We start from the raw sequence: 9988 nt of genomic DNA, 5'->3' as shown, positions 1-9988 counted from the left end.
TTCAGTTTACTCTAATCCAAGAGCAGTTAAAGCAAGAGCATTTACAATAGCAGAGCTCAGCAGATTCCAACAGAAAAGGAAATATTAGTCAACAAATCCTCAAAGTTTTATGAACGTGCCAGTCAGGGTGGAGAAGCCTTCAGATGCTTTCGAAGTGGAGTGAAGAAACAGGGAAGATAGGGTAGTTATTATTTTCCCAATATTATCTTAGAATTGAAATGTTTATGGCATTATGCAGCCAATGAGCAGAGCAGCACCACTGCCCAAGGAATTCTACATGTAAGAAACTCCCTGGACCCTCAGCATGATTGAGAAAGTGTTAGCAAGCAACACCCTAAAGCATAAAATCAGGTATGTTTCATAGTGTTTGGGGGCAAACTTAGAGCACCAAAAATTATAGCTGATTTCTTAAAATTCACTGTGTGCCAGCACTAGATGCTCGGAAAGGCATAAGACTCCACTTCTGATCATTCCTTGATGAAATTTAAAAAAAAAAAAACACAAAACGAAAAACCCACATTCAAAACCAACTACATCTGTAAGCTACCACTTTTTTCTTTTTTTTCCTTCCCCTCCTGCCCCCCCCCCCCCCGCCCCGACATGATGGCCTTACTGGTCTTGTTTTTCTTTCCTGTTCATACTAGGGCAATTTGACTACCATCCATCTGGGATTTCTTGCAAGACACTGTGGACTACAGGACAGCTGGCAGGATCGTGCCTTAGATGCTCAGAGACAACTCAGAAGGGCATTTTTTTCGGCGTGTGATTTAACATTCCTGTTTCAAATGAGGAACTGTGAAATCTTCACTCCATCTCCCTGGATCTTGATAAAAGCAAGCAGGAAAAACTTGTAATTAATCCCACTATTTCTAAACTGAAAAACAAGAACAAATTATTGCAGGTTATAGTTTTTCAGCTCTTCAAGTACTGTGGATGCCAAAATAAGAAAAAAAAAAATCTCTATCTACGGCACTCTGTCCAAGAAATAAGATGTAAAGCAAACAAAATAGTGCATTTTTGCAGCCTGGAAGAACACCGGTGTAGTCCCCTATTCCTATAGCATTATCTCATTATGTTACAGAAGTCTATCAGTTATTTTATGCTTTTAGTGCAAAAACAGGTCTTAGTGTAAAAGTTTGTATGTAGAGATGAAACACAATTCAATTATCTCATTTCCTTCACCAGCATTATATTTTTGGTAAGGCTCCAGTATTTGTTGGAAACTCCTAGCAGGCATTTTTTCCTCACTTGAAATAAATTCTTCCAATCTTAATCATTTGTGAAAACAGCGTTGCTTTCTTACACCACTGATACTGCTCCTCTCTGTCAATTCCCCCCCGCAGCACAAGAGGAATTGCTCTTTGTAATGCAGCTGTCAGTGCTATTACTTTTACTTTTTCATTCATCTGGTCAAATTTTGACATCACGCCGGAACCTGAGATGTGCTTTGTTCTGTCAGAAAAAAAAAAAAAAAAAGGTGGGGGAGGGAGGTGGAAATACTCAGACCTTGAGCTGTGACACCTGTCAAACACAAGCAAACCCCAACTTCCTACTTCCAAACGCCGGGGTTCTTTGGGGCTGGGGGAAGCCGAGGCTGTCACAGCCGAGCTGGCTACAGTCAGCCTCCCCCTCAGGCTTTTTACCCCACACCCGGCGCCCGGCTGGCCCTTCCCCGCCCGGTGCCGGCGGGGCCGCACCGCCTTCCCCTGGCGCAGGCCCCAGCCCCGATCTCCTTCCTCCCGCGGGAAATGACCTTGGCACCGCCGCGCTGCCCCGGGGCGAGCGCACTCCGCCCCGGACACCTCCCGGCCGCCGGCCCCGCTCCGCAGGCAGCCCTGGGGGGAGCCATTCCCCACCCCGGGGTCGCGGAGGAGCCGCGCCCGCTCCCTCCGCCCCGCCCGACTCCGCCTCGCTCGCTGAGGCAACTCCCGCCTCGGCGGGCTCGGTGCCGCCGTTCGCTGAGGTAACCCCCGGCTCAGCCAGCTCGCTGTCCCCCCTCGCTGAGGTAACCCCCGGCTCAGCCAGCTCGCTGTCCCCCCTCGCTGAGGTAACCCCCGGCTCAGCCAGCTCGCTGTCCCCCCTCGCTGAGGTAACCCCCGGCTCAGCCAGCTCGCTGTCCCCCCTCGCTGAGGTAACCCCCGGCTCAGCCAGCTCGCTGTGCCCCCTCGCTGAGGTAGCCCCCGCCCTGGCCGGTTCCGTGTCCCTGTTCACTGAGGTAACTCCCGCCTCGCCGAGCTCGGTGCCCCCCCGCACTGAGGTAACCCCCAGCTCAGCCAGCTCCGTGTCCCGGCTCGCTGAGGTAACCAGCGGCTCGGTACCACCCCCCGTCCGCTCGCTGAGGTAACAGCTCGATGCCCGCCCCCACCGCTCGCTGAGGTAGCCCCCGCCCACGCCCTCACACCGGAGCCGACTCGGCGCCCCCACCCACTGCCCTCAGGGCCGGCTGGATGCCCGCGCCCCTCCCCCGGGTCGGGCCGCCCGCCCGCTGGCTGGCTCCAGTCACGCTCCCTCCCCCGCCCTCCGCTCTCTGCGTGACCAACTCCCGCGGAGGGGGCGGGAGGAAATGCTTCTCCCCCCTCCCTCCGCTTCCCCTGCACAGTTTGATTGGGCCGGACCGGGCCGCCCATCAACCCAATCCTCCATGCTGGTTGGCCGCGGCGGCAGGCCAAGGCGCAGCTCCCGCCCCGCGGGGGTCCCTCCAGCCCTCCCCAACACTTCGCGGCAGTGTCCTCAGAAGACTCGTTGGGCCGAAGGGGCCGCTCCAGCGCTGGCGGCAGATCCGTGCGCCCATTGGCCAGCCGCCACGCCAATCCGCCGGGCCGCGGCGCCCCGTAGGCTGGCGGGTCTCCCGGGGGGCGGGGCGGGGCGGCCTCCCCCCCCCCTCCGGTCCCACCCTGTGACTAACTCCCGTGTGTGAGTCACGGCGCGGCCCGTCAGCGCCGTTAAATGCCGTGTGCGGGCGGGCGGCGCTGCCTGGGCTGCCCCGGCCCCCTGCGCGCGGGCCGCCGCCTCCCCCGCCTCCTCCCCCGGTACATGGCTGGCGGGCCGTACTTGTCCCGGTGTCACATCCTCCCCGCCGGCTGCGGCCCCAACTTCCCCCTCAGCTCGGCTGCAACCGCTGCCCGGGGCCACCGCAGCGGCATGGGATAGAGCACGGCCGCCTCAGCGCCCGGCCGCCGCCTCCTCCGCCGCGCAGCCCGGCGCCTCGCCGCACGCTCATTTTAAATCAATTCACCCGGTTTAAATTCCTCACCCCTGTCCCCCACCTCAACTGCCTCCTCATCCCCCCCCCCCAGCGTCCCCTCTCCGTTGACTCTTTTTCCCGCCCCCCGCTCGGCCGCCCCCCGCTCCCCTCAGCGCTTCTCTCAGCGGTTCTCAACGGCCCTCGCCGCGGAGCCCCCCGGAGCGGGTGAGTGCCGGGCACGGCCTTCCCGGGCTCGCTCCTTTCTGCCTGCCGGGTGCGTGGTGTGGGGGGGTGAGGGGTGGGCGATGGGCCGGGGCAGCCGCCGGTTGTCCAGGGAGCCGGCGGGGCGCGGGGGGGAGCGCGGCGGCGGGTCCGGGTGTTTCTGTTCGCTGCCAACTGCTGGAAAGTTGGGGGCATTCGCGTCGCAGCGCAGCCTGGCACCGGCCGGGGCGATACTTTCCCTCTTCGGACTGGAAAAAAAGGGGGGGGAAGAAAAAAAAATAATAAAAGAAAAAAAAAAAAACCACCTGGCGTCGTTGCCAGCTACAAATGCGTGTCATGCTGCCGGTGACACATGTGATTGTAATTTTTATGTTATTTTTCCCCTGGTTGAAAGCACGGTTGAGGCTGTGATGAAGGTTGATGTGAGGGGCAAGGGGCTCCCGAAAGATGCTCTCCGGTCTGGGCCACTGTCCCGCTCTGAAGACCAGGGAAACCCACCTTTTTTATTTCCAGGTGCACTATTCTCCTCCCCACCTCATCAGCTATTACCTGGGCTTGACTTGGCTGGGCAGGACAATGCGTGTACCATAGGGTGAAGCCGTGGTCCACAGTAGGAAGTTTTGGTGGCTTGGATTGATATCGGGAGCACTTAATGTAAAATGGGTTTTTTTCTGTTTCATTGCTATTGATTTTTTTTCCCCCTTCTTAATGTATTTTCAGAAATGTGAATGTGGTGTATGTTCTCATGTGCTGTACATTCAGAGTAGCTAAAATAAAACAGATACGTGGAGAACCCCAGCAAGCACGGCAGCATTTCCATACACAGGGCGTCTGAACCCTTAGTACTTTGCTGGGTTTAGTTATTAATATTAATTGCTTGGTCTTTGTAATTCATATCATATGGAAACTAATTGCTGAATTGAAGGTTTACCAAACCTCACAGCACTCCAAAATCATCTTTCTCAGACATCTGAAAAATAAATCTACTGAACTTTTGTTAAGATGAAAGGCAAGCGCTCTTGTAAATGAGAAGTAGAAAAGTATGGCTTTAGTTAGTGACTACTTAATTGTAGTTTTAAGTATGCTTAAGATCAATAAATTTCTAGAGGAAATGAAATCTTTAACAAATCTTGTCTTGCTTCTATCTATAAAGAGAGGGAGGGAAACAAAAAATATCAGCCCTGAGATTTTTACCAAACAGAAAATCAGGCCTTATCCCAAGGAGTAACTTGCCCAACGTAACCCAAAAACTTCCTAAACGTCTGTTATTTCGCCTTTATGGAGGGTCCTTGAGCTGTGGCCTGTTAAGTCAATATGAAGAGGACTTGCTTCTCCTCTGGTACCACTTTTAGCACCAGTGTAACTTCGTTAACCTTAATGGACCAGATTTGCATTGATGTGAAAAGTAATCGAGAAACCCATGTTTTCAGAAAGGCCCCTATAGTAGTGACGTGACAAGCTCTGATTCATTCTCTCATCAGACCCAATTACGCCACCCTTACTCACACTGAGTGGTACTTTACTGCGCAAGAGCTCCCTGCGATGCTTGTATGACTACTTGTGTACTACAGTACCAATCTGGGTGAGGTAATGGCGCTTATTTTTTATAACTATTTTTTACCCTTCCCCTGAAATAAGACCTTATTGGATAACTATTTTTCTTGGATTGTGAAGAAAACTGAGGATTAAATGTAAAGCTGCTCTGTTAAGTGACTGTACAAAGAACCCCAAGATCTGTGCTACCAGTGAAACAGGCAGGTAAGTTTCCTGTGTGTTTAGCTTTCCCTCGTTGCTGTGGGAAGTAGGAAAAAGATTGTTGAGAAGTTCATTGTCTTGTCCTGAAATTCCTCTGTGCCTGAGGGAACCCATACCTACATGTGGTGTTCAAGTTAGGGTTGTTTTTTTTTTTTTCCTTCCTCTCGTTCTCCAGAACCCCCCTAAACATTCACAGCACATTGTTTAAAGGTTTGTTATCAAAATCACTGGCAGCAGGATCAGGCCCTCAGTTGTTTTTCTTTAAAGCAGTTGATAATGGCTTGGACATGATGTTGTAGAAAGATAATATTATCTGGTGTGTCCACAGCTCAGATCCACTGTCTTAGAGTCTCAGAAGAAAGCTCCCTACTAAGCAGCTTGTAAAGAAAATACGTCTAATAAAGCAGAACTGTCTTCTGTTTTTATGTTCTTATTTATAACTCTCTTGAAAGTTTACCTGATACTGTTTCAGAACAAGACACAATTCTTTCGTGTTTGTTTCATGTTTTCACTTCCTTGTATGACTGTGTTCATTGCTAAGCTTTTGTGTCACTGATTGAGATGTTATTGTAATTAACATTAATTATGCAAACTAGATTGTTTTTAGAGGCTCTCCAACTCTGGATTGATACTGTCAACTTATTTGTTTGTTTGAACAAAAATCCACACATTTCACCATTCTCAGAGGAAATAGATGAACTGGTTCCAAATCAATACATGCATGGGAAACCACAGCAAAATTAAGCTGTTTTTCCTCAAACTGCATATTGAATGTTGATGGAGGTGCTGAATACAGTACGGCTGGATCTGAAACATCAAGGCAGGGTAAACGGGGAGGGAGCAAGAAAAAGGACTTGGGTACAGCCATTTGGGGAGGTTTACACTGCAGAGTTTCACCACATTCTTTCCAGATAGACAGTACTAGATTAATTGGGCCAGATTCTGCAGTTCCTAATTCAGCAAAACTCTTACTGAAGTATCCTGGAGCTGTCTGCTTGGTTGTGGACTGCTGGATTTGTTTGAGAAATGGAGAAAAATGGCAGAGTTTACTTCATTAATTATTTAGGACGTTTTGGATTTTAGACTCAGAGAAGATATCTTCCTTTAATTTGGTTTAGAAGGTGTTTCAGGTTTTTTTTTAAAGAAAAACTTATTAAAAATATCTTTGAAATATACATTCGCTTATAAAATATTCCCTATAGCAATGGTAACATTGTACAATTTTTTTATAATGTTAATTATAGTGACATTCACAAAAGTCTCTGTGATTCCGAATCACCCTCTTGAAACACTTCTGAGCTGAGGAGGACTTCAGAATCTCTCCCTAGAAACTGTAGTTGTTGCAATATTTATATGTTGTATAGTTGTGTACTCTTAAGGAAGAAAAAGCAAATAGGGATAGGGAGAAGAGTTTAAATGAGAATTTGTTGTCACGATATCTGAAAATCTATGCAGACTAGCAGATAATTCCCTGCCTTAAAAATTAAGTCTCTCTAATTTCCCATTTAAATAAGCAGAATTTGGTTCGCAGTTTGCTTTGGGTAATGAAAGAGACGTTTTTTGTTTCTACTTTTGGTTCAGTGGTCCTCTGGAAAGTTAGAAACAGCGCCCTGGGGCTCAGCGAAGTGGAGAGTGTATAATTATATGGGAAGGCTCCATAGCATCAGTGAATTAGCATTAGCAGCTGAGTGAGTTTGTTAAGCTGTAGAGATGGTATTATGGAAATCAATAAAATGCTGATTTCTTACTGCAGATTCCATGTTAAAAGGAAGATGCTATTTGTTCATCTGCCTTTCATGTAGACATGCCAAACCATTAGTTGATTTGGAAAGGCAGGTTTTTCAGTTCAGACAATAAATAGTCAGATTTTTTTTTAACTCTTTTAAATCTTTATTTATTAGATTGTCTTCCAGAAATCACACTAACATCCTGGCCTGCAAGTGGCTTCAAGTGTGTCTGTTTGTCAGCAGAGGCAAGAGTGAAGGTCACTTCTTTTTCTTATGACGTGCTGGTGTGGCGTTGTTTGTTGTAGACCAAATGCTGTATGTTCCTGACATTCCTGTTTCTGCTTTAGATTAAAGTATCTCAAGTGTTTGGAGGGTTCTGATGAGATGTACTGAAATCCACGCTAAAAATAAAAGAGAAATAGTGACCGTAACGGTTTTCAGAGATATGAGTCAGGAGGGCTGATATTAATCACTGCGAAATCTGTAATATGCATTGGCCTTTATTTCTTTGTCTCAAATCTTCTCCTGCTTTTATACCAGAAAGACAAGTAACCAGATCATTCATCACATTAAGCGCTTATAGAGAAATGACAGATCGACAGCCTTGTGTTGAGCACTGTGTAACGCGTATGATACATTAAGTTCTGATGATCTATAGAAAACACTTTAATTGAGAGGAACAGTAAATGGGAACGGCTGTCTTCTAATCCAAGGACCTTGTTGGGTTTTTTTTTATTCTTCCTGATTGAAATTAAACTTAAGTGCATGTTCAAATTATTTTATATTTAAAAATCTGTATGCTATGACCCTTGATAAAATACTCCGAAACGTTTTATTAAAGCGAAGATACGCTAAGGCGTTTAGGGGAACATGGGAAACTTGGCTGGTGGATAGCAGAACTGATGGTGATCTGGGGGACATTATGGAACTCTGAAGGTGCAACTTGGCAGCTTCTTCAGGGATGTGGCAACGAGCATCTGTTTTGTGACATGTAAGCAGCGTGTGTAGAGAGTTCAGATATTGTGAGGCGTGCGGAGCATGTTCTTGTATGAATAGAAACAGTTCAAAATGCTGGGTTTATGATGCAGGCAACAGTAAAGGTCAGCAACTTGGAAAATTAATAATATGGTTCATGTTGACATTTTAGAGGGAATTCTGATGGGGGTGTGTAAGCTTGTTGGTCCGGCAGCACAAATAAATAGGCAGCCGCTTTCTTATCTCTTTGGTAACCCAAACCTTTTTACGGAGAAACTGGCAACATCATGTTTATATTCTCCCTGTGCTTTATTGTTTCTGCTAATCTCTAATTAAATAGAGCTAGTGAGGGCCAGCATGGTGCTTTTAGTGCTTGACTACAGCTTAGAAATGGCACTCTGCTTTGTAGTGATTATGAGCAGGTGAAGTCCCAGGAAGGTCAGGGGAGTTGGAGTAACGTAGCATGCAAGTAAACTCCTGATTTGCTAAAATATTTACCTGTAGTTGTAGCGATCCACAGTACTTCATATCTCTGGTATTACCATGGGTGTCCAGTTAAGGGCAGTTTAAGAACACAGAAATGGAAAAACAAACAAAGCAAAACCAAAAAAACAGGGATGAAGAGAACTCAGTTGAACCTGAACAGAACCTTTTTAGCTCCTACCGTGTAAAATAGGGCGGAAGGTCCCAAGAAATAACAAGGATAAAGTCTTTTGTAACTGTAAAATTACAGTAGCGATGGTGACTCTGAAAAAGTAGCTTCTAGATAGAGAAAAGAATTGTAGTCACTTTGCTGTCTTTTTTGTAAGCTGTTACTAATGTGGTTAAAGCATTAGTTCTGAGAACAAGTGCGTTGATAGCTTGGATTCTTCCTGTTCAAAATTTAGAAGTCTACATTTATATATTTTCCATGGAGTAGAATAAAATACTGCTTGTTTGGTTATGCAAATTTAATGTTCTTATTAAGAGAAAAGCATGCACCCTCTTTTTTGTTGAAATGAAGTCACATATTCCTGTGGATGCCTTTTTCACATTTGGGTTTTTTGTTTGTTTATTTCCTCTCTTCTGACTATCTTTTCATTGCCCACTTTTCTTTCTTTCCTCCTGAATTCCTTTTCTGTCATTGTTTTTAATTCCCTCTGCTTCTTTCCAGCCATTTTTTTCCCATTCGTTGTTGTTCTTTCTAGTCTTAATCAACTACTGGTGTTTCTGCTTTCTTACAGAATCACATTAACAGCTCCGAATAACACTGCTCTATGTAGGGTACAAATAAATAGCAACCAATCCTTCCTTAAAAAGCTTACAGTGGGAATGTGAAATCTGGGGGACTGACATCCAACTCCTGTTTTTCGTGGCCCACACTTCTTGGTTTTGGTATGGAGAGTGGTTGTGCCGCTGTCGTGCAGTGCTAAGGCATGTGTTGGGGTATGGGATGCCAGTAATATTTAGTGTCCTCTGCTCTTGGCAAGGAAACGGTTCACCAACGCTGACCCTTAGTCCAAAAGGAAAATGTGAAGGGAGAGCCTGTTGGAGGTGTGACATGAGCTGGTGCAGTCACCCAGGAGGAGTCAGGACCACAGCCAGGAATAATACCCAGGTGTCATCAGCTTCAGACACGTGCCCTGGGCTGTAACAAAGAAAGTTTTTTACTTCTTCTATGGTTTGTGGAGCTCGTTTCTATAATTTTTTTTTCATCCTTCTGCTTCTATTTATTTGGCTGTCTCTCTGTTTTAGTCTTTTTTTTGTCTTTAATATGTCATGGCTAGTAGTGATCTCTCAGACTGCAGCACAGGGATGTGATTAAGATTTAGTGGGTTTTCCCTCATCCTGTGCTGGAATATTTGGCCGTTGCCAAAGAAATCGAGGTCAGAATCGGGCCTCTTAAGTACCATGTGCCAAAAAGTACCTATGTATGTGTTAAAGGTATCAAAATACTCTTAAAAAAATAAATTGTGACATTAAAAAGCTAATGCGCTGTTTGTGATGCAATGTGAGAACCAACATATAAAATGCGATAGGTTTTCTGTGGTGATGTAAAGGTAAAAGGTGCAGCCTTTTTAAGAGAACCTTTAAGCTATTAAATCTTTTTAAGGAACACATCAATCCTTTGCTGAACCTGCTAATT

At 46.4% G+C, this 9988-nt stretch overlaps 1 protein-coding gene across 3 annotated transcripts in view; it reads left to right on the top strand.

Annotated features, from left to right (window-relative positions):
* Positions 1–2963: 2963 nt before the first annotated feature.
* Positions 2964–9988, top strand: part of SERTAD2 (SERTA domain containing 2) — an 82662-nt gene continuing 75637 nt past the window's right edge. The window contains exon 1 of one of the 3 annotated variants that reach the window (XM_065632499.1): positions 2964–3409. The gene's annotated coding sequence lies outside the window, so the exon portion shown is untranslated. The remainder of the gene's footprint in view (positions 3410–9988) is intronic. The other 2 variants (XM_065632500.1, XM_065632497.1) reach the window with 2 other exon arrangements.

The sequence above is a fragment of the Caloenas nicobarica genome, chromosome 3 (assembly GCF_036013445.1).
Source record: "Caloenas nicobarica isolate bCalNic1 chromosome 3, bCalNic1.hap1, whole genome shotgun sequence".
Taxonomy (NCBI): domain Eukaryota; kingdom Metazoa; phylum Chordata; class Aves; order Columbiformes; family Columbidae; genus Caloenas; species Caloenas nicobarica.
Note: the sequence above shows the minus strand (reverse complement) of the source record. Positions and strands in the feature narration are given on the sequence as shown.